The following is a 25135-nucleotide window of genomic DNA, read 5'->3' on the forward strand; positions in this document are numbered from 1 at the left end:
AAAAAAACAGAAATGTAGAAATTTTTGCAAATTTATTAAAAAAGAAAAACTGAAATATCACAGTCATGAGTGCTGATGACGCCGATGAAAACTAAAAGCTGCAACCAAGCAATGGTCAGTGTTATGACGATTATTATGTGGTTTTTAAACGTTTTATTCCTATTATGGAGTTATTCTCCCACATTCACTGTTGTTAGACTATAATTTAAAAAAATGGTAACAAATTAAAACCATATATAAAAATCATATTTGTGGATTAGATGTATAGCCTTGAGCATGTGTATTGTTTTTATTGTGCGCAGTTATGTTGTTTTGTTTTTGTCAATTTTTGTTAAAAAATTTTAAAATTACCAAAAATTGGTGAGCTTTTTCTAACCTCGATTATATAAATCACAGCAAAAAAAAGCAAAAACTAACAGTAAAATGATAAATATATTAATTTTAAGATATAAATATTAATTTTACATATACCTTCATATTGTATAAAACAGTAGGAAACACTCACAGACAATTCACAGTTGTATGGCGCACACAGCACATAAGACACAGAATTGTTAAAACTCCAACATTGGATACATACGGTACATTCAGGTTTGCCATTAGAACATTTTAGGCCCCAAACCGTTCAATGGTCAGGGTCCCCTGCGACCAAGCCCGATAGTGAAAATTTGCAGTTGCACCTAAAGTCACCCAAATGCCACCATTCTAGCTTTAAAGGCAAGTTTCTATAGTTTAGGCCCCCTTCACATGTCCTTTTTTCATGTCAGTATGCGGTCTGTTTTTTAAGGACTGCAAATACACACACACGCACACCCATTATATTCAATGGTGGTGCGTACATGTCAGATTTTTCACACGGACCATGTGTCCATGTGAAAAACCCGCAGACATGTCCTTTATTTAACGCTCCAAGGATGAAATGCGTGCCGCACATATGCAAACTGATGACACACGGATGACATCCATCTCTCATCAGTGTGACATGTACCGGCGCCTGGGAAAATCAGTTCAGTTTGCGCTGTTCCCAGGCGCTGGGGGCTAAAGGCAGCTCTCATCATTGTCGCCGGTTCTCACTGATGAGACTTATATTCAGCACCTGCTGTGAGTGTGCATATTGTAAAAATAAATATATATTTTTAAAAACAGAGTGGGCCCCCTCATAATTTTCATAAACCGCTGAGGGAAAGCCAACAGCTGAGGGCCAATGTTAATATTCTGGGAAAGTGGGCAATAGACCTAAAGGTTCATCATTAAGGTATTGCAGGTCATCGGCCGGCTCACACTGAACTTGACCGTGGGAACCACAGCCTGTGACCGGCAGTAACCTCAATGACTTCACTGCTGGTCGCTGAAGCTGCATTCTCACACTCAGCTCAGTGTCTCCTGGATGCACAGCTGAGCGGTGGCATCATGCCACTGCTCAGCTATGCATCCAGATGTAGATAAGTTGGGCTCTTCGTGGGACAAATGGATTATCGGTGGACAGGTGAGAAATACTAGGGTTTATTACTTTTAATTTTACAATAATAAATGGGTAAAAGAGGGTGGGGTGGGGAGTGTTTATTTCAAATAAAGGACTTTTTTTTGTGTGTTTTGTTTAATTTTCACTACGGAATTAATAATGGGGTGTATTATAGACGCCTCTCCATTAATAACCCCTGGGCTTGATGTCAGCTGACATTACAAAGCTGACATCAACCCCACAAATATTACCCACAAATATTACCCCACTTGCCACCGCACCAGGGCAAGTGGGAAGAGCAAGGCTAAGCACCAGATTTGGCGCATCTTATAGATGCACCATTTCTGGGGCAGCTAATGATCTTAGTCTGGGAGGGGGGCCAATATCCATGGCCCCTTCCCAGGCTATAAATATCAGCCCACAACTGTCTGTTTAGCCTTTGCTGGTTAGTAATTATAGGGGGACCCTACGTCATTTTTTTTCTGGGGTCCACCCGTAAACTAACCAGTAAAGGATAAGCAAACAGCTGTGAGCTGTTTTTTTTTAAATTATTTAAACAATAAAGTACAGAAAAAAAAACACGCAAAGCACTGATTATATATTACACTGACATATTTCTATCTATCATTTTCCTCATCACTATCCCTATCTTTGAACAGCTTTAACACATAACACTCTTTAATTTCTATGCTGCATTTCATTCCATACATGTCACACTGACATACGGATATCACATACGTACAGTACACACAGATGGCACATGGACCACGGATCTCACCAGTACTGTTTTTTCCAGAACCAAAATCATCAGGACTTGTGAAGGAGGCCTAAGACTGGAATCAGATGGCAATGTCACTGACTCTCAACCAGAACTCATAGGCATATATAAGGCTGTTAGTTCGGGTCAGGAAATTCGTAGTCAGTCCAGGCATTGAGATCCATATATGGACTGTGACATACAACTGTCTGAACATGGCCTTACACAAGTTAATTAAAAATCCCCTTCCCAACAAGCTGCACTTAAGTTGCATTCATAGCCTCTTTTTTTTGTTGCGATTTTCAGAAACCTAGGAACAATGTACAATTTTTCACAATTTTTTTTTTTTTCAAATATCATATCTATGTCTGAACCCTAATTTTATTTTCAGAGTGCCTAGCACTCTGAAAGTAAAAATTATGGAGGCCCACAAAGCAACAGAAGGGTATAAGAATATAGCAAAGTGTTTTCAAGCAAAGTGTTTTCCTCAGTTTGAAATGTAATTAAGAAATGGCAGTTAACAGGAACAGTGAAGCTCAATATAAGGTCTGGAAGACCAAGCAAAATTTCAATGAGAGCTGCTCGTCGGATTGCTAGAGAGGAAAATCAGAACCCCCGCATGACTGCAAAAGACCTTCAGAAAGATTTAGCAGGTATTCAAATAACGCTGCATGAACATTAGTGAGGTGATAGGGTAGTGTAAAGAAATGCATTTTTAGGGCACACTCAAAACTGTGGACACTGGCAATTAATTGAATTGTCCGAGGTAGTGCATTCCAGTGAACTGGTGGAGCATGAAGAAGTCTTGGAGATAGCAGTGGGAGGTTCAGATTATTGAAGATGCTGGTCTTAGATCATTAACAGTACGGGGAGCACGGGTAGGTTGGTAGACAGAGATGAGACAGGAGTTGTAGGGTGGTGTAGAACTGTGAAGAGCTATGTGAGTGAGAGTCATACGCTTATATTGTATTCGGATAGGCAACCAGTGCAATGACTGGCACAGGCTGGATGTATGGGTGTAGCAGTTGGACAGGAATATGATCCTGGGCTTCTTGTCACTTTGTTACCTGGTACTTTGAAAGTTCTATGCTTTATGCATTTAGCAATGTGCAATTCATTATATATACAGTAGCAGTCAAAAATTTAGACATAACTGTTTATGTAATGTGTCATGTATAACATCGGAGAGATCACAGCCGCTATCACCAATTTGTCAGGGGGTGCAATTAAAACCTTGTGTGGGAAAGGGCTTAACTCCCTTATCCACCGATCTTTCCCACACAAGGTTTTAATTTCGAGCTACAACTGGTTCACTTTTCACTCAGAATTCAGATGAGGCCTGGTTTGGCACATGGAGAGGTAGGGACATTAGTGTTTAGGGACCATCTATATTAAAAGGTCACCTTCACATGGTTGGATGGCTTTTGTGTTCTTTAATCAAAAAAAGGTAACTTAATACCTTACGTTTTTAACGTTTATAACAATATTGGAGTTCATGTATTCATAAATCACAGTGTGCTGACGCACCGTGTATGCATATGAAGGTCAGTTAATCCGGAAAATTTCTAGAACCTTGAAGGTACCCTCAAGTGCAGTTATGAAAACCTTCAAGCGCTGTAAAGAAAGTGTCTCTCTAAGAAAAGGAAACAAAGAATAACTTCTGCTACAGAGAGAAATGTTCATCAGTTACCATCCTAAGAAATCGCTAATTGACTGAACTTCAGATAACAACCTTCATAAATGATGTACAGACAGTAAGTATCAGACACATCTCAACATTAACTCTCCTATGGAGACTGCGAGAAGCGGGACTTTATGGTCGATTTGCTGCAAATAAAAGACTTGTTTGGGCCAAGCAACACCAACACAAGGACAGGACATTAAATCACTGGCAATTTGTACTTTTGTCTGATGACTGTAGTTTTGAGATTTTTTTGCTACCATCTGCCATGATTTTGTGAGATACAGAAAGGTGAGTGGATGGTTTCCACATGTGTGGTTCCCATCTCAAAGTATGGATAGGAAGGTGTGAGGGTATGGTTGTACTTTGCTGGTGATACTGTTGGTGATTTATTCCAAATTCAGTTCACACTTACCCAACATGACTACTACAAGATTCAGCAACAACATGCCATGACATGTGGTTGGCACCATCCTGTGTGTTAAAACAGGACAATATCTCAAAACATATCTCCAGGCTATGTAAGTGCTATGTGGCCAAGAAGGAGAGGGATGAGGTGCTGTGTCAGATGGTATGGCCTCCACAATCATCCATCCTCAGTGCAATTGAGATGGTTTGGGATGAGCTGGACTGCAGAGTGAAGGCAAAGTAGCCAACAATTGCTCAGCACCTTTGGGAACTCCTTCAAGACTTTTAGAAAGCCATTCCAGGTAACTACCTGAAGAAGCTTGAGAGAATGCCAAGGGGTGTAAAGCTGACATTAGAGTAAAAGGGGGGAAGTTTGAGGAATATAAGGTTTAAAACATATTCTGGTCAGTTTCACACATGTATCTTTACTTATGGTTTACATATATGTACATTTGTGGTTTTGCTGCCTTTATTCTGAATCTACAATGAGCACATCCAATAAGAACAAGAAAAATCATTGCATGAACACGTGTGTCCAAACTTTTTACCTGTATATTTTTATACTGTATAATGATTGCATACTGGCTAAATGCATGAAGTACTTCAAAGTACTAAACAGCAAAGTGACAAGTGTATCAATAAGCATGAAGTACCAGGCTCTCTGCACTTCAACATGTTTTCCTAACACTTCTTCTGAGGGGAAAAACAATAAAAAATGGACTTATGATGACTCAAAAATGAATGTATAAACCTGCATGTCTCCTGAATGTCTGCACTATCATAGTGTTATGTGTAAGAACCTTACTATTTTCCACCATGAAGTTTTTACAAAAAGGAATGTAACAAAGCCAAGGAATTTATCAAACTACTTACAAGTGACAAGCTTGTTTCTTTGTATTACATTGCCAGGCAATGCATGCCAGAAATGACAGGAGTTAAGTTGCCATGTAAATTACCCCCTCATTAAAACCAGAAGGCATGTATTAATGAATTAAAGAGTCTCCAGCATTTATGCTTTTCACATGGTTGGTCTCCAGGGCCATCCCTCTCCTTTGTTTTGCTGTGTTGTTTGTGTCTTTGTGTGAGATGTCCCCAATTGTATGGAGCTCTGGAATACATTAGCATTTGATAGATAAATGAATGAGATAATAAGACATGATTGACTTCAGGTACATGGTGCCAAACGACAGGGTTCTAATCCGGATTTCCAGGTGGACAACACACATTGAATCTTTTATCAGCGCTATACACCTTATTGTGCACAATTACTATCTAAGCTGAATATCATGTGGAACAGGCGCTGGGCGATACTGAACATTGTGTATAATATCTGTAGAAGCCTTAAAACTTGACATTGTTTTCCCTACTTGTTCAGTCCTTTTATCCTTCATTGAGATGGCCTACGGATGGTTTTTATTTATGCGGTTTGACTAATTCCAAATGTACGATAATTTCTTCTGCTCCACATGGAAATTTTTTAGCTCATATATATGGTTATCTTCTAGATTTCTAAGATATCTGCCTTTGTTACATTGCTACCAATCTACTAAGTGAGGATCTTATTGTTTTGTCATAGTCATCGGTCCATTCTCCTGCAGCTTGTCCATGCCACCACACTCCCTGCTCAGGATAAGGGATCAGAACACTTTATGCCACATTTCTTCCTATTTTCTGGAGAGAAAGCTGAAATGACTCATGGGTTGGTTCTTCATCCATTGTATCATACTGTTGCTGTGCTTATGGACAGGGAAAGCCCTACAAAAGGTTTCAACACCCAAGGGAAAAAAAGAGGTCAACCTAAGCTGAAGTTTAAGCCCCATAGCAGCCACATGGGCTGACTCCCTTGCCAGATTTGACATGTTATAATTCTCCTATGCTATGGCTTGGATCTAATCTGTCTAGTGTATTAACTGTTCTTACCCAGCGGATCGAGACACAATAAACTTAATATCATTGCTAAATCCAAGTGAAAATAGAAACAATGGTAATACAGTCATCATTCAGTTCTGGATTCTTGTTTGATGTGCGGGTTCAGTTAGTAACAAAAGTAGACATCTGATATTTTTCCATAATTTTTCCTTGCATTAGATTTTTAGGACTATGTTTATTGATTTAGGTAAATTATGTATGATCTATCTTTCACTGATATTTTGTATCAGAAGTAGCATTGCACAGAATAAAAACACAATTATGAACATTCTAAAACTTGTGTCTGAAAGCAAAACTGTCTTTGTAGACCACTGCAACAATCACAGCTCATCTTTCCCTTTGAATTTTGATATTTTAAAAGAGAATTTGACACATCATACAGTACATGCAGCCCGATTCATGAGCAGCATGTATCAGGCACCAGTTGTATGATTTCAGCCAGATATGCTTGACTGTGAAACGTTATGACATTTCAGAGAAAATCATAGTTTAAAAGCCCCTGGGGACTGAGCCACATGGGAGATTAGTCAGAAAGGCGAGTCGCTGGCAGACTCTCCCCACTCGTTGCCCAGAAGTGACAGCTCTCTCCCTACAAGCGCACACAGGGACAGAGCTATCAGTCACTGGCAACAGGTGGGGAGAAGCCTCCATCAGCCAGTGTCTGATACATACTGCCTGTGGATTGGGCAGAATGTATCAGCTGTCAAGTTTCCATTAAAAATTAAAGATTTCTTATGATTGATTAATATGGGAAACAAAAGCAATTTTCATAAATTTCCCTATAGTTAAATATAGGTAAATATTTAGATTTGAGAGTCCTCAGTGGTTGACACCTTTTATTGGCTAACTGAAAAGATGGTAACAGATTGCAAGCTTTCGAGACTATTCAGGCCTCTTCATCAGGCATAGTATAACACAAAATCATCTGAAGAGTCACATATTTATACACAGCAAGACACAGAAATATTGGAATAGTTCATAGATAAGGAGTGTGAAACCACAGACAAGATGAAGATCCCCAACTCACATGAGGACTACAAGATCCCAGGTACTTTCAGCTGCATCACATCTAATGTGGTGTACTTAATTATATGAACCAAATATCCAGCTGGGGGTCTGTATGTAGGGGAGACAAGGCAAAAACTTAGAATTAGGATGAATTCTCATCACCACACATTAAGGCTGTGTGCCCACTATGCATTTTTTAAGCGTTGCAGCAGAAACGCTTAAAAAGCGCTTGGTAGAAGGTCTGCCATGTTCCCCAATGATAATCCGCATGTGCTGTGCACATGCTGCGGAAATTTCCGCTGCGGATTATTGCGGAAAAATCCGCAGCACTACCGATTATTTTGCTAAGTATATATTTATTTTTTTATTTTTTACCATCCTTTACGGTCACACTATATAAATCCATGCCGTTTGCATGGATTTATATAGTGTGACCAAGTTGTCAAGCACTTTCCAAGTGATGCTAAAATCGCTTGGAAAGCGATTGTCAACCCGCATGCGGAAATGCATGTGAAGAAAGCTTCACTTCTGCTTGTCCCTGGCAGGAAAAACGCATGTACAATCTGCATGCGTTTTTTTCTGCCAGGGAGATGCAGAAACGCCCAGGAAAAATCCAGAGTATTTCTGCATCGTGGGCACATAGCCTAAAAGAAAAAAGAATAGCTCTACCTGTGGCAAAACATTTTTGTATCCTTGATCACAGCATCACAGACATGAAATTAATAGTATTAAAAGGTAACTTCAAATCTCAGAGACAGAAAAGTTTGGGAATATAAACTCATAATGACCTTTGACACCTTTAGAGCAGGAATGAATGTATTGCATGGATTTAATCACAGGATAATAAAACTTTCGCACTTCTTATCTATGATCTATTCCAATATTTACGGCCACAACTGTTTATCCCTCCCCCATAGTAATAGTTCTGCTTTATGTCACTTGTCTCATCTTTTGCATTATTTCTGTGTCTTGCTGTGTGTAAATAAGTGACTCTTCAGATTTTGTGTTATACTATGCCTGATGAAGAAACCTGAGTAGTTTCAAAAGCTTGCAATTTGTTACCGTCTTTTCAGTTAGCCATTAAAAGGTATTAACCACTGAGGATTCTCAAATCTAAATATTATTCAATCTACTGGCTAACACGGTACAAATATATATATTTTTCCTATAGTTAGGTACAGTATCACTATTTCTCTATCTGTAGCACTTTCTAAAATGAAACAACACCATGTTTTTAATTTGTGGAACTTCATTTCATTGGAAAACTGAAAGATTTGGTGCTAGAAAATAGTTGGCCTGGCGCATTTGACTAGAGAGGATGGAATGGCATGTGAAATATGAAATTTGGAGAAAAACCTGCTTGGGTTATAACACAGATGAAGAAGGAAGGAGATTAATAAAAGACAGCTAAAGCTGGCCACAGATTAATAATTTCAGATGGCAGATGTCTGAAAAACTTGCTGTTTCTGGTTGCTCTGTAAAGGCTTTCCATTTGGACGACAACATCATGAGTTAAAATTGAACCCCGTTCTTGGTTTGTGGTTTGATCTCCGCCGTTGATAAGATGCAGATCCTTTTTTGGGCATGAACAATTTTCTTGACAAGAATCAAAAAAATCTAACATTGCAGCTCAAGTTTTCCAAAGATATTTGCCACCAGTCTGAGGATAATGATTTACACCAATAAATCCAATAAATAAAGCGGTCTGGCAGATAGTAAACCGAGGTCATAACTTAATCCCCATTTACCTAATAGAGAAATTCCTAACCATATTACCACGAGGAAACCCTGAAAAATTGTTCTCACATCCTCCATCTCTACCTCAAAGAAATTTGGTGTAGAGATAGCTAAATCATTCTCTTACCCTATAGTCTGTCTGAGATTTGGTGACTGCTTTGCCTTCCCTTGTGATAAGCATCGATGAGGCTGGAATCAATTTTCCATTTCTAATACAAGAAGGATAGCTCTTTTTTCTGAATTTCAAGGAATTCTAGGATCTCCTGGAATTTCTTGTGTTTAGGAATAGTTGACACCTGCAACACATCAATCAAGAGTGTCAGTCAAGAGCTGCAGAAAGAACTTCAAGAAGCAGACTGTGCAACTGCCTCAGCCACGGTAATGACTACACGTAGGCTTCTATTCTTCTCACAGAGAAAATGATGGTACGGCACCTATTCTGCCGTTATAGTTCCTTTAGGAACCTTTACCTTTACTCACCTGCGACTGCATCACAAAGTGTAGCAGGTGTGGTGCATCTTATAGATTGTGGTTCCACCACAGGTGATTAGATGCAAGGTGCAGCACTGCTGAGGGGCCTGATGGTTTGCCGGCCCTAAACGATTACTACGCTGTCGCATGTTTTTGTGGTATTATTCTGACGCGCCCCCTGGGCCATATTCTTTAGGGGGAATATCCGGAGCCGGATCAGATGGGAGTTGTAGTCTTCCGAGTGGCTGTGACCCGGTCCGTGCCCAGGGTGTCAAACTCAGTTGTATGTGGCAGTCCTACAGATGTTAATAAGTTCTTAATGTCGACTACGCCACCCGTTGCATTGCGGTCACTATGGCCGCCGCTGCAGCAGGGTCCGCTGAGGCTGATGGTGTTGGTGCAGCTATTGATAGTGTAACCCCCAACGGGTGGGGTATAGCCTCAGGGGGTCAGGTGCAGAGGATGGGGGTTGTGGTGGTGCAGCATAGATGGTAATGAAGACAGAGTCGGGTTATGCAGTTAAGGGTATTTACTCACTGCTGATGTTCCGGTCACTCCAGCTTCAAGTGACCTCCCGAGCCGTGCTGCATCCACCAGGTCCTGGATCCAGCCAACCCCCAAGCGAGTCCGGAGCGTGACCCTGAGCTCTCCTTCTGTCCTTTCACTGGCCGTCCCCACTATTGATCCACCCAGGTCCAGCTCCCTCGGGCCTTCTGTTGGGAGACCCTTGGCCTTGGGTTCCCTGACCCTCCACGTGGTATGCCTTCGTGGTGGATGTGGTGGGTGGCCGTGGCAGACGCTGCCCACGGCCTCCGGTCTCTGGCTGGGGTGTGTTTTTGCCCCCACCAGCTTGGGTTCCGGTACCCTAATGCCAACTCTTCACCCGCTGATGGACTTTGGGTTCTCAGAGTTCCTTTTCTGTTTCCCCCTCTGGGTCTTTCTTTCTTTCTCCTCTCTCTCTCTCTCTGGGGCTGCTCTGCTCCTCTTCCTCTGCTCTGCTCTGACAAAAGGCTGACAGACTGACCCTGTTCTTAGTTGGTGCCCACCTTATATACACCCTCTATGTGTGAGCTCAGGTGACCAGCACCCAATGAGCTCCTATCTTTACCCAGGCTGCTCCCCCTATCTGCCCCTACACTACTTGGGATGTACCACCCCCCTCCCACTCCAGCCAGGAACAGACTCGGTCGTACCTGCACATTTCTAAGTGGGAGTACCGTCGGCCTGTTCCTCGGAAATGGGATGTGTGTAGTGCATGCAGCCTACCGAGCTCAGTTCCACACTCCATCCTTACCCGGGAGTGGAATATCACACCTCTGGGTTGAGGTGCAATACCCCTGTAGCAGCCGAATCCTCAGGGTGCTACATTCCCCCCTGGTAAATCACAGCACGTCCTCGGGCTGTAAGACATAAATAACACCAAAACATACAAATTTTTGCATAAACATATAAAACATTATATATATATATTTCAATATAAAACATTCTCGTCGCCTCTGGCTCCTCCTCCGGTCACTGTGCAACGTGTGACCGGGTAAAGTGCGACAGTCTCTCTGGAAAACTGGTTTTCCTATAAAACCGGTAGGGGGCGCTTTAGGACGCGCAACTATATACAAGGATATGGCCGCTCTCAGTCCTCGGCCAGGTATTAGGGAGGAATGACCGCTCTCAGTCCTCGGTCAGTGGGATTTAGGGAAATACGGGTAACAGTTCACACATGCTGGTCCCAACGGGGACTATATTAGCAACAGCAACAGTTTCAGTTTCAGTTCCAGTTCACGGTTTCAGTTCACGGTGCCCCGACGGGCAACTATATACAGCTTCTGCTTCGCTGTCCTTAGCGACGGCGTCCTCCTGCTCTTGCTTTATGGTTACCTTTGGCTTCAGACCCGTCCGGGTCCTCTTGCTCTCCCTCCTCACACCGCAGCTCTTCCTCCGTCAGGCGATGCACATGGAGGGCGTAGGGACCTTTGGCACACTTGTGCCGGGTGAAGGTGACCTCGTCCCCGATGTAAAGGTCACGACCTCTGTGTCCCTCCGGTAGGTGGGACTCAACGTCTCTCCTGGTTACGAAGACGTCGCCTAGGGTGTGGTGGTCTCGGATGAAGCCCCACCCATGCTGCAGGTTAAACTTTATCACAGTCCCGGTGGTGCGGGGACTATGCGCTGCACGGGGGTCTCTCCTGGCCCGGCTCTTCTGCTCCGCGCTCTTTACTTGAGCTTGCTGTTCCCGGACCCGCCTCTCTCTCCGCTCCCTCTCGAAGTCCTCGAGCTGTTGGCGGCAGCACTCAGCACACTCCGCTGCAGCTGCCCGAGTCTCTTGAGTGAACCCCATAAGATCTTCTCCGGTGGGGTCCCACTCAAACTGTGCTTCCGCTAGCGGGGGCGAGATCCTCTTTACGGGCTTTGGAGCCGGGATCAGGGGTTCATCCAGGGGTCTCTCTCTCCGGAGTCGGGGATGGTGGAACTCCGGTGGCCATATAAATGGCTGCCCATCCGGGCACGTATGCTGGGCGTACAGGTCCTCTCCCAGATGCGGCACTCTTGGTCTTATGGGCGCGGTGGTGGTGGCGCCCGGGTTGCCCGGGCCTTGCGGCCAGGCCTGGGGTATCTGGAAGGTAAAGGGCACCGTAAGGACGGCGGCGCCCTGGGCTACTTGGCCCTGCGACCAGGCCGGGGGCTCCGCGGAGGTAGGGGGCGCTGTTGGTATTGCGGCGCCCGGGGGTACTAGGCCTTGCGACCAGGCTGGTGGTACTTCCTGCTTGGTCACGCTCGGGGTCGAGGCGTGTGACGTCACAGGGGTCGCGGCTCCCGTTTGAGGCCTAGTCTGCGGCGGTGACGTTGCAGCGACGGGCACGGCAGGATAGACTTCGGGCTCTGCGACGGGGAGCTGGGACAGGTACGCGGTTTCCCGGTTTGGGGTATAGACGTCCCCTTTACCTGCCTCCACTCGTTCGGCTCCCTTCTCGGCGCCGTCTCCGGCCTTCAGTCCTCCCGCGTCATCCTCAGAGGCGGTCTGTCTCCTCGTCTCGGGTGGCGTGCTCCGCTGACAGGTCTCGGTCTGTTGGGCCATCTCACGGCTCCACTCCGCCAACGTCTCTCGCTGCACCCGGGCCATCCTCCTTGCGAGGCCCTCCAGAGCGGTCTGTGCACACTCCCGGTCTCGGGGGAGCTGTGCTAGGACCTCCACTAGTCCTAGTGGGGTCGTTGTTTCCAGCAGGCTCCTGACCAACGGGTCGGTGCTGCTCTGCTCTCCTACAGTCGTCTCCAGCAGGCTCCTGGCCAGCGGGCCGGTGCTGCTCTGCTCTCCCTCCTCGGTTTCTAGCAGGCTCCTGGCCAACGGGCCGGTGCTGCTCTGCTTTCTCGCCATCTCCGGGTAAGCTCCTCCGATATTCTTCTCCAGGCTTCTTGCCTCCGGGTGCGCTCGCTCCAGACTGCTCCAGGCGGCACCCATCTTTGTTCTCTTCTTTCGTCTCCTCCCACCTCGAGGGCGGTCCCGGGGCCACTTGGTGATTGTCAGCTCCAGGGGCTGTTCTTTCACGCTGACAGACACCTCTAGCATCACAGTCTCTGTTGGTGGGGGCGGTTTCCACTTTTGGCGCCATTTTCGGTCCTGGCCCACGATGGGAGGTGGCCTCTCGCCACCCTCTGGCACGCCCATAATGGCGTCCGCTCTTCCAAGGCGGGAAACCTTTGGAAATGGCGGGAATCGCTTCCCAGTGGCGGGAAACTCTGCAGATGGCGGGAAAACGCGGTTAATGGCGGACAACCGGCTGGAATCGACTGGTGATGGGGTCCGATGGCAGGGACCCTCCGGAACCGGCAGGAGACTTCTTTTTGAGGTAAACTCGTCCTTTTCTTCAGGCACGCAGTACCCGGTTGTTGCGGGCACGTAATCCTGCCGACTACGCCAAAGTTGACGCGCCCCCTGGGCCATATTCTTTAGGGGGAATATCCGGAGCCGGATCAGATGGGAGTTGTAGTCTTCCGAGTGGCTGTGACCCGGTCCGTGCCCAGGGTGTCAAACTCAGTTGTATGTGGCAGTCCTACAGATGTTAATAAGTTCTTAATGTCGACTACGCCACCCGTTGCATTGCGGTCACTATGGCCGCCGCTGCAGCAGGGTCCGCTGAGGCTGATGGTGTTGGTGCAGCTATTGATAGTGTAACCCCCAACGGGTGGGGTATAGCCTCAGGGGGTCAGGTGCAGAGGATGGGGGTTGTGGTGGTGCAGCATAGATGGTAATGAAGACAGAGTCGGGTTATGCAGTTAAGGGTATTTACTCACTGCTGATGTTCCGGTCACTCCAGCTTCAAGTGACCTCCCGAGCCGTGCTGCATCCACCAGGTCCTGGATCCAGCCAACCCCCAAGCGAGTCCGGAGCGTGACCCTGAGCTCTCCTTCTGTCCTTTCACTGGCCGTCCCCACTATTGATCCACCCAGGTCCAGCTCCCTCGGGCCTTCTGTTGGGAGACCCTTGGCCTTGGGTTCCCTGACCCTCCACGTGGTATGCCTTCGTGGTGGATGTGGTGGGTGGCCGTGGCAGACGCTGCCCACGGCCTCCGGTCTCTGGCTGGGGTGTGTTTTTGCCCCCACCAGCTTGGGTTCCGGTACCCTAATGCCAACTCTTCACCCGCTGATGGACTTTGGGTTCTCAGAGTTCCTTTTCTGTTTCCCCCTCTGGGTCTTTCTTTCTTTCTCCTCTCTCTCTCTCTCTGGGGCTGCTCTGCTCCTCTTCCTCTGCTCTGCTCTGACAAAAGGCTGACAGACTGACCCTGTTCTTAGTTGGTGCCCACCTTATATACACCCTCTATGTGTGAGCTCAGGTGACCAGCACCCAATGAGCTCCTATCTTTACCCAGGCTGCTCCCCCTATCTGCCCCTACACTACTTGGGATGTACCACCCCCCTCCCACTCCAGCCAGGAACAGACTCGGTCGTACCTGCACATTTCTAAGTGGGAGTACCGTCGGCCTGTTCCTCGGAAATGGGATGTGTGTAGTGCATGCAGCCTACCGAGCTCAGTTCCACACTCCATCCTTACCCGGGAGTGGAATATCACACCTCTGGGTTGAGGTGCAATACCCCTGTAGCAGCCGAATCCTCAGGGTGCTACAATTCCATAACAGAATCTGTAGTACACTGGCATGCAACTGCTTGCTGTGCACATCTGAAGACACACCTCTTAGTACCCGCCTGAGAGGAGCAACGTTCTGCAGATGGAAGCTGTATAGAGAAAAGCAATGTACTGCACATGGATGTTGTGTATATAGGGGCTAGGAGTGATGTTCTGCAGATGGAGACTGTATACAAAGTGACGAGAAGTGATCTTTTGCAGATGGAGGCTGCATGTGGAGAGCTGAGATGCACATTTTGTGGTAAAAATGGCCTTGCAATATGACTCTGCTCATCAGTATGATTATGGCGATACCAAACATGTCAGATTTTTTTATCATTTTAGTGGTGAAAAAAAATCAGAAGTTTGCAAAAAAAGAAAATTTGGCAGAAGTTGTGTCACCATTTTCTGAGACCCGTAACATTTTCATTTTCGATCGATGGAGCTGTGTGACGGCATATTTTTTGTAGGGCAAGGCATCCTTTTAATTGATACCATTATTGATACCATTTTGGGATAGATAAGATGTTTTGATCGCTTGTTACAGCATTGCAACGTCCCCAAAAAATGTAATTTTGGAATTCTTGAAATTTTTTCCTTTATGATGTTTAGTGATTGGGTTCATTATTTTTATATTTTGATAAATCTGACTTTTCTGAATGGGGCGATTCCACATATGTGTATTTTTTTATTATCTTTATTTTTAAAGGAGGGTGATTTGAACTTATGTTTTTTTTTTTATTTTTAAAAACATTTTTTTTTATACTTTTCTCTGTTCTAAAATTGTCCCCTCAAGTCTGATCACTTGTGCTACACACAGCAATGCCACAGAATTGTTGTACATAGTAAAAAAAATCATGGTCTCCTTTGAAGCCTGACCACAGGCTGGGTTTTAAAGGAATTCCATAATGATAAGCACAGAGGTCTTCAACAGAGCCCCTGCTATCAAAGTTACCCATCGGCGACCCGCGATCTCGTCATAGACGCACCGATGGACACATGGAGTGACGTGCCCCCATGCCAGCACGTGTTAAATGCCGCTATCATAGTTTATATGTGCGTGTGAAACAAACCTCCATTACCGTTGATGCCAGCAATGGAGGAGATGGAGAAATTACTTTCTATGTCTCCTCCACACAGTTAACTGACACTTGGATCAAACTCTGACAGAGTTTGAACCAAATGTAATTTGCATAATCGGCCCCGATTCTTTTGCATGTGTGAGTGATGTGAGCGAGCCCTTATACTCACATCCCATCCCGACACAGTTCCAGTCGCGTTCCCAGGGCTCTTGTGCGGTTGCTATGACACGTGAGCCCTGCACCCAATCAGCGCTGACGTCACTGTCCCTGCCTTCAGACAAATAACTAATCACTTCCTCTTGATTACTAATACGTCCGAAGGCGGGGACAGTGACGCCAGCGCTGATTGGGCCCAGCCTTCATGTGACATAACAACCGCTGGAATGGCGCCGGCATAAGAAACGAGTATAACTGTTTTTATTTTAATGGGGGAAAACTTTCAGATTGAGAAGGGGTTGTCTAAGTAATGGACAACCCCTTTAAGATTGATTGTTGAAGGCAGATCAGGGCTGTAACACACAGCTCTCACCTGCTGAGTATGAGCCCGCTCCAAACACCCGCTTCCAACTTGCGCCGTAAATGTACGGCCGATGTCTTGAAGGGGTTACAGAGAAAGAGGGACAAACTATGTGGCACCATACCACACCTCAAGCCATACTCATTTACCATTTCTTTCTACCCTGACTGGAGAAGACTTCAGAGGAGACAGGGTGGAGGGACATTAAGCAGACCGACCGGTACAGCAGAGCTTAAACCCAAATCTGTCTGGGATGGATGGAAACTTTGGATTTATTTTTTGCTCACTTATTCATAGTTGTAGGAGCCATAACTTTTTCAATTTTATGTAGGTTTCACTATGTGAGGTCTTGCTTTTTTGTAAGACCAGCTTTAGGTTTTTTTAAGTGCCATCTTACCAATCACGTCTGTAAGACTGTGTTGACTCGTAGTGTAAATGCTGCATTTTTTCTTTTTATCTGCATGTTTTCTACAGGTGTTCGCAAAAAGCTATATGATAACAATCTTCTCTGATTATTGCATTTCTGGCCATAAATTTTGCAAAATGTTCTATGAATCTCAGTCCTTTTAAAACATTCTTGAAATTGTTCTTGTATTGAGTGACATATTGATTAAAAATGGAGAGGTCTGTAATTTTTATCGTAGGTACACTTCAACTGTGAGAAACATAATCTAAACAAAAATCCAGAAAATCACATTGTATGATATTTACATAATTAATTTGCATTTTATTACATGAAATAAGTATTTGATACAATAGAAAAACAGAACTTAATATTTGGTGCAGAAACCTTTCTTTGCAATTACAGGGGTCAGATGTTTCCTGCAGTTCTTGACCAGGTTTGCACATACTGCAGCAGGGATTTTGGTCCACTTCTCCATACAGATCTTCACCAGATCTTTCAGGTTTCGGGGCTGTCACTGGGCAACATTGAGTTTCAGCTCCCCCCAAGATTTTCTATTGGGTTCAGGTCTAGAGACTGGCTAGGTCACGCCAGGACCTTCAAATGCTTCTTACGGAGCCACACCTTAGTTGCCCTGGCTGTGTATTTAAGGTCATTGTCATGCTGGAAGACCCAGCCATGACCCATCTTCAATGCTCTTACTGAGGGAAGGAGGTTGTTGGCCCCAATCTCATGATACATGACCCCCATCAATCCTCCCTTCAGTACGGTACAGTCGTCCTGTCCTTTGCAGAAAAGCACCCCCAAAGTATGATGTTTCCCCGACCATGTTTCACGGTTGGGACTCTGTTCTTGGAGTTATACTCATCCTCTTTCTTCCTCCAAACACGGCGAGTTAAGTGGATACTAAAAAGTTATATTTTGATCTCATTTGACCACAAGACCTTCTCTCATGCCTCCTCTGGATCATCCAAATGGTCACTGGCGAACTTCAAACGGGCCTGGACATGTGGTTTCAGGTCTCTTTAGGTCATTGACCAGGTCCTCCCATGTAGTTCTGGGCTGATTCCTGACCTTTCTCAGAATTATACTTACCCCACGAGGCGAGATCTAGCTTGGAGCCCCAGACCGAGGAAGATTGACAGTCATCTCGTGTTTCTTCCATTTTCCAAAAATTGTGCCAACAGTTGCTGCCTTCTAACCAAGCTGTTTGCCTATTGTCCTACAGCCTATCCCAGCCTAGTGCAGGTCTACAATTTTGTCCCTGGTGTCCTTAGACAGCTCTTTGGTCTTGGCCATGGTGGAGAGATTGGAGTGTGATTGATAGAGTGTGTGTGGACAAGTGTCTTTTATACAGGTAATGAGTTAAAATAGTGCAATTAATGCAGGTAATGAGAACAAAGTAGGAGGACTTCTTAAAGAAAAACTAATAGGTCTGTGAGAGCCAGAATTCTTGCTGAGCGGTAAGTGATCAAATACTTTGACGAACGTCTCTGTAATCTTATAAAATTTATTTTTGTTTTCCGTAATGCCATTTACTAATTTATTAATTATGACAACTTTGTTGTTTATCGTGTAAAAAGGCTGAAAGTGAATAGATATGGGTAATTTGTGTTAGTTTTTATTATGTGGAGCACACCTTTCTAGCTTCCGAAACGTATTTGTTTCGAAACTCGGGAACTCGGGCTGCTAATATATATATATATATATATATATATATATATATATATATATATATATATATATATACATACATCGCGTGCAGAATTATTAGGCAAATGCGTATTTTGATCACTTTGATACTTTTTATACATGTTGTCCTACTCCAAGCTGGATAGGCTTGAGAGCCAACTACCAATTAAGTAAATCTGGTGATGTGCATCTCTGTAATGAGGAGGGGTGTTGACTAATGACATCAACACCCTATATAAGGTGTGCTTAATTATTAGGCAACTTCCTTTCCTTTGGCAAAATGGGTCAGAAGAGAGATTTAACGGGCTCTGAAAAGTCCAAAATTGTGAGATGTCTTGCAGAGGGATGCAGCAGTCTTGAAATTTCCAAACTTTTGAAGCGTGATCACCAAACAATCAAGCGTTTCATGGCAAATAGCCAACAGGGTCGCAAGAAGCGTGTTGGCCAAAAAAGGCGCAAAATAACTGCCCATGAATTGAGGAAAATCAAGCGTGAAGCTGCCAAGATGCCATTTGCCACCAATTTTGCCATATTTCAGAGCTGTAACGTTACTGGAGTATCAAAAAGCACAGGGTGTGCGATACTCAGGGACATGGCCAAGGTAAGGAAGGCTGCAAAACGACCTCCTTTGAACAAGAAACATAAGATAAAACGTCAAGAATGGGCCAATAAATATTTTAAGACTGATTTTTCAAAGGTTTTATGGACTGATGAAATGAGAGTGGCTCTTGATGGGCCAAATGGATGGGCCAGAGGCTGGATCAGTAAAGGGCAGAGAGCTCCACTCCGACTCAGACGCCAGCAAGGTGGAGGTGGGGTACTGGTATGGGCTGGTATCATCAAAGATGAACTTGTGGGACCTTTTCGGGTTGAGGATGAAGTGAAGCTCAACTCCCAGACCTACTGCCAGTTTCTGGAAGACAACTTCTTCAAGCAGTGGTACAGGAAGAAGTCAGTATCGTTCAAGAAAAACAAGATTTTCATGCAGGACAATGCTCCATCACATGCATCCAACTACTCCACAGCATGGCTGGCCAGTAAAGGTCTAAAAGAAGAAAAAATAATGACATGGCCCCCTTGTTCACCTGATCTGAACCCCATAGAGAACCTGTGGTCCATCATAAAATGTGAAATCTACAGGGAGGGAAAACAGTACACCTCTCGGAACAGTGTCTGGGAGGCAGTGGTGGCTGCTGCACGCAATGTTGATCGAAAACAGATCAAGCAACTGACAGAATCTATGGATGGAAGGCTGCTGAGTGTCATCATAAAGAAAGGTGGCTATACTGATCACTAATTTTTTTGTTTTTTGTTTTTGCATGTCAGAATTGTTTATTTCTAAATTTTGTGCACTGATATTGGTTTACCTGGTGAAAATAAACAAGTGAGATGGGATTATATTTGGTTTTTATTAAGTTGCCTAATAATTCTGTACAGTAATAGTTACCTGCACAAACAGATATCCTCCTAAGATAGCCAAATCTAAAAAAAAACACTCCAACTTCCAAAAATATTAAGCTTGGATATTTATGAGTCTTTTGGGTTGATTGAGAACATAGTTGTTGATCAATAATAAAAATAATCCTCTAAAATACAACTTGCCTAATAATTCTGCACACAGTGTATATATATATATACAGTGCTGGTCAAAAGTATTGGCACCCCTGCAATTCTGTCAGATAATACTCAGTTTCTTCCTGAAAATGATTGCAATCACAAATTCTTTGGTATTATTATCTTCATTTAATTTGCTTGCAAGGAAAAAACACAAAAGAGAATGAAGCAAAAATCAAATCATTGATCATTTCACACAAAACTTCAAAAAAGGGCTGGACAAAAGTATTGGCACCCTCAGCCTAATACTTGGTTGCACAACCTTTAGCCAAAATAACTGCGAACAACCGCTTCCGGTAACCATCAATGAGTTTCTTACAATGCTCTGCTGGAATTGTAGACCATTCTTCTTTGGCAAACTGCTCCAGGTCCCTGATATTTGAAGGGTGCCTTCTCCAAACTGCCATTTTGAGATCTCTCCACAGGTGTTCTATGGGATTCAGGTCTGGACTCATTGCTGGCCACCTTAGAAGTCTCCAGTGCTTTCTCTCAAACCATTTTATAGTGCTTTTGGAAGTGTGTTTTGGGTCATTGTCCTGCTGGAAGACCCATGACCTCTGAGGGAGACCCAGCTTTCTCACACTGGGCCCTACATTATGCTGCAAAATTTGTTGGTAGTCTTCAGACTTCATAATGCCATGCACATGGTCAAGCAGTCCGGTGCCAGAGGCAGCAAAGCAACCCCAAAACATCAGGGAACCTCCGCCATGTTTGACTGTAGGGACCGTGTTCTTTTCTTTGAATGCCTCTTTTTTTTTCCTGTACACTCTATGTTGATGATTTTTCCCAAAAATCTCTAGTTTTGTCTCATCTGACCAGAGAACATTCTTCCAAAACGTTTTAGGCATTCTCAGGTAAGTTTTGGCAAACTCCAGCCTGGCTTTTTTATGTCTCGGTGTAAGAAATGGGGTCTTCCTGGGTATCCTACCATACAGTTCCTTTTCATTCAGACACTGACGGATAGTACGGGTTGACACTGTTGTACCCTCGGACTGCAGGGCAGCTTGAACTTGTTTGGATGTTAGTCGAGGTTCTTTAGCCACCATCCGCACAATCTTGCGTTGAAATCTCATGTCAATTTTTCTTTTCCGTCCACATCTAGGGAGGTTAGCCACAGTGCCATGGGCTTTAAACTTCTTGATGACACTGCGCACGGAAGACACAGGAACATTCAGGTCTTTGGAGATGGACTTGTAGCCTTGAGATTGCTCATGCTTCCTCACAATTTGGTTTCTCAAGTCCTCAGACAGTTCTTTGGTCTTCTTTCTTTTCTCCATGCTCAATGTGGTACACACAAGGACACAGGACAGAGGTTGAGTCAACTTTAATCCATGTTAACTGGCTGCAAGTGTGATTTAGTTATTGCCAACACCTGTTATGTGCCATACGTAAGTTACAGGTGCTGTTAATTACACGAATTAGAGAAGCATCACATGATTTTTCAAAGGGTGCCAATATTTTTGTCCACCCCCTTTTTTAGGTTTGGTGTGGAATTATATCCAATTTGGCTTTAGAACAATTCTTTTTGTGTTTTTTTCATTGACAACAAATTAAATGAAGAGAATAATAACAAAGAATTTGTGATTGCAATCATTTTCAGGAAGAAACTGAGTATTATCTGACAGAATTGCAGGGGTGCCAATACTTTTGGCCAGCACTGTATATATATACAGTACAGACCAAAAGTTTGGGCACACCTTCTCATTTAAAGATTTTTCTGTATTTTCATGACTATGAAAATTGTACATTCACACTGAAGGCATCAAAACTATGAATTAGCACATGTGGAATTATATACTTAACAAAAAAGTGTGAAACAACTGAAAATATGTCTTATATTCTAGGTTCTTCAAAGTAGCCACCTTTTGCTTTGATGACTGCTTTGCACACTTTTGGCATTCTCTTGATGAGCTTCAAGGAAGGAATTCCCAGAGATGCTTAACACTTGTTGGCCCTTTTGCCTTCACTCTGCGGTCCAGCTCACCCCAAACCATCTCGATTGGGTTCAGGTCTGGTGACTGTGGACTGGAGGCCAGGTCATCTGGCGTAGCACCCCATCACTCTCCTTCTTGGTCAAATAGCCCTTACACAGCCTGGAGGTGTGTTTGGGGTCATTGTCCTGTTGAAAAATAAATGATGGTCCAACTAAACGCAAACCGGATGGAATAGCATGCCGCTGCAAGATGCTGTGGTAGCCATGCTGGTTCAGTATGCGTTCAATTTTGAATAAATCCCCAACAGTGTCACCAGCAAAGCGCCCCCACACCATCACACCTCCTCCTCCATGCTTCACGGTGGGAACCAGGCATGTAGAGTCCATCCGTTCACCTTTTCTGCGTCGCACAAAGACTCGGTGGTTGGAACCAAAGATCTCAAATTTGGACTCATCAGACCAAAGCACAGATTTCCACTGGTCTAATGTCCATTCCTTGTGTTCTTTAGCCCAAGCATGTCTCTTCTGCTTGTTGCCTGTCCTTAGCAGTGGTTTCCTAGCAGCTATTTTACCATGAAGACCAGCTGCACAAAGTCTCCTCTTAACAGTTGTTGAAGAGATGTGTTTGCTGCTAGAACTCTGTGTGGCATTCACCTGGTCTCTAATCTGAGCTGCTGTTAACTTGCGATTTCTGAGGCTGGTGACTCGGATGAACTTATCCTCAGAAGCAGAGGTGACTCTTGGTCTTCTTTTCCTGGGGCGGTCCTCATGTGAGCCAGTTTCTTTGTAGCGCTTGATGGTTTTTGCAACTGCACTTGGGGACACTTTCAAAGTTTGCCCAATTTTTCGCACTGACTGACCTTCATTTCTTAAAGTAATGACGGCCACTCGTTTTTCTTAACTTAGCTGCTTTTTTCTTGTCATAATACAAATTCTAACAGTCTATTCTGTAGGACTATCAGCTGTGTATCCACCAGACTTCTGCACAACACAACTGATGGTCCCAACCCCATTTATAAGGCAAGAAATCCCACTTATTAAACCTGACAGGTCACACCTTTGAAGTGAAAACCATTTCCGGCGACTACCTCTTGAAGCTCGTCAAGAGAATGCCAAGAGTGTGCAAAGCAGTCATCAAAGCAAAAGGTGGCTACTTTGAAGAACCTAGAATATAAGACATATTTTCAGTTGTTTCACACTTTTTTGTTAAGTATATAATTCCACATGTGTTAATTCATAGTTTTGATGCCTTCAGTGTGAATGTACAATTTTCATAGTCATGAAAATACAGAAAAATCTTTAAATGAGGTGTGTCCAAACTTTTGGTCTGTACTGTATATATATACATATGTTTATATATCAACAATTTAACCCTTTTATAGCTAAACTGGCGCATCTGAGGGAAAAAGAAACTGACCCTGAGCGCCAAGTCATGCCAACTCATGTTATATATAATAAGTTTGAGAAGCACAGAGTTTTTTATAGGCATAAAACATTCAAATTTTATTACAACATTTAAAATTACACATAAAATACAATATAAGGTAACAATATATAGATGGTGGCCAAGGAAGGTATTCACTGAGGAAGATAGCCGGCAACAAGAGTCCCCATAATCCCAAAAATTCATGCAGCAGAGTAATATATATACTAAAGCCAATAATAAAAGTATATTGGTATATATCGGAACACAATTGTAAGTATGTTTCCGAGTAAAGTAATTATTGCTAAAGAAAGGGACTATCAAAGGGACAGGTCCTATGTGTTAGGCAATCTTACCCAGTGAAGGTCAATCACAGGCCAGTGATAATAGTCACGCAGTGGCAAACCCCCAATATATAAATGGTGGCCAAGGAAGATGTACACTGAAGGAAATAGCCAGCAGTAAAAGTCCCCATGATCCCAAAATTCATGCAGTAAAATAATCCAATAATGAGAATGAGGTGATTGCTGTTAAAGAGAGGGATAACCATAGGGACAATTCTTATATATTAGGTCATATTACCAGTGAGAAGCCAATCACTAGCTAGTGATAATAGCCGCGTAGTAGCAAGCCCCGACGCGCGTTTCGCGGCCCAGAAATGGCCGCTTCCTCAAGGGGAATGTGCAGAAGTGGGAGAGCGGGGCCCTTTTCAGCCGTGGCGTCGGTCACGTGTGGCCACACGTGACCGATCACCTGATTAGCAAGTAGGCGTGGCTTGATGCCGGTGAGCGGCGCATGCGTCGCCACCCCCCGCCACGGGACGCGAGCCCAGGCCGTCAGGGGCCAGTGCACAAGCGCGGGCGCGTGGCCAAAAAGCAAGGCCGGGCGCCCGTGCACGCACCAGCCCCGCAGAGACAGCCGGGCGCGCGACCCACAACGGAGGGAGCGAAGCACGCGCACAGCATCAAAAAGGTACAGATCAAAGCGGAAAAGGATAAAGTGCATACAGATTTCATATAGTAAATGTAACACTGCATTTAAGGGTGTATTATATCTCAAAAATAGACAGTTTGAATTTTTGAATTAAGAAAAACACAATCAAATCACTTTGTCAATGATTAATCCACCAATTTGATGCAGTGTACGGAATGATCACTTTCAGAGCGATGGTCTTATCATATAGCATTTATAGTAGCTGCGTCCACCAACGTCTGACCGATTCGCAGGTAATTCAAATCAGGCATCGATATGCATCATCCGGCATAGAAGGGCCCAATACTCCAGACATACGATAAAAACTAGACACAAATGTAAAATTAGAAAACTGGGGGAACCCCCATAAGTACAATAAAAACAAATAATGCCAAAGCGCAACAAAATTCTTTAAAGCACAGGAAGGGGGGAGAAGAAAAGAAAGGGAAAGAGACAAAGGAGGAACAAATCCACAAGGGACTAAATTAAATAAATAATCATCAGTCAAGTTTACAAAAATGAGGAGAAAGACAGAGACTCATTTAAACCGTATGGGGATAAAGTGTCCAACATGGTAATCCACTTAGTCTCGGCACGTGCCAAGGCTTTTCTCACATTACCTCCCCGGGCACCCATATGAACCACATCTATCCCACGAACTTTGAGGCATCCAGGGTCGCAATTATGGGCGACCCTGAAATGTCTCGGAATTGTTTTTAATTCAGTGACATCAGCCACTGTCCTGGCCGCGCCAATGTCCCGCACATGCTCCCGTATGCGTACCCGGAGCTCCCTGGATGTCAGACCAATATATATCAGAGAGCAGTCACAAGTTGCGTAATAAATTACGTTACTCGTGCCACACGAGATGTAATGTCTGATGTCAAACTGTCTTGTACCATCCGAGGACGCAAACGTGGTGCAGCGGAG

The sequence above is a fragment of the Phyllobates terribilis genome, unplaced genomic scaffold (genome assembly GCF_046119375.1).
Source record: "Phyllobates terribilis strain yellow unplaced genomic scaffold, ASM4611937v1 Scaffold_3__8_contigs__length_932513732, whole genome shotgun sequence".
Taxonomy (NCBI): domain Eukaryota; kingdom Metazoa; phylum Chordata; class Amphibia; order Anura; family Dendrobatidae; genus Phyllobates; species Phyllobates terribilis.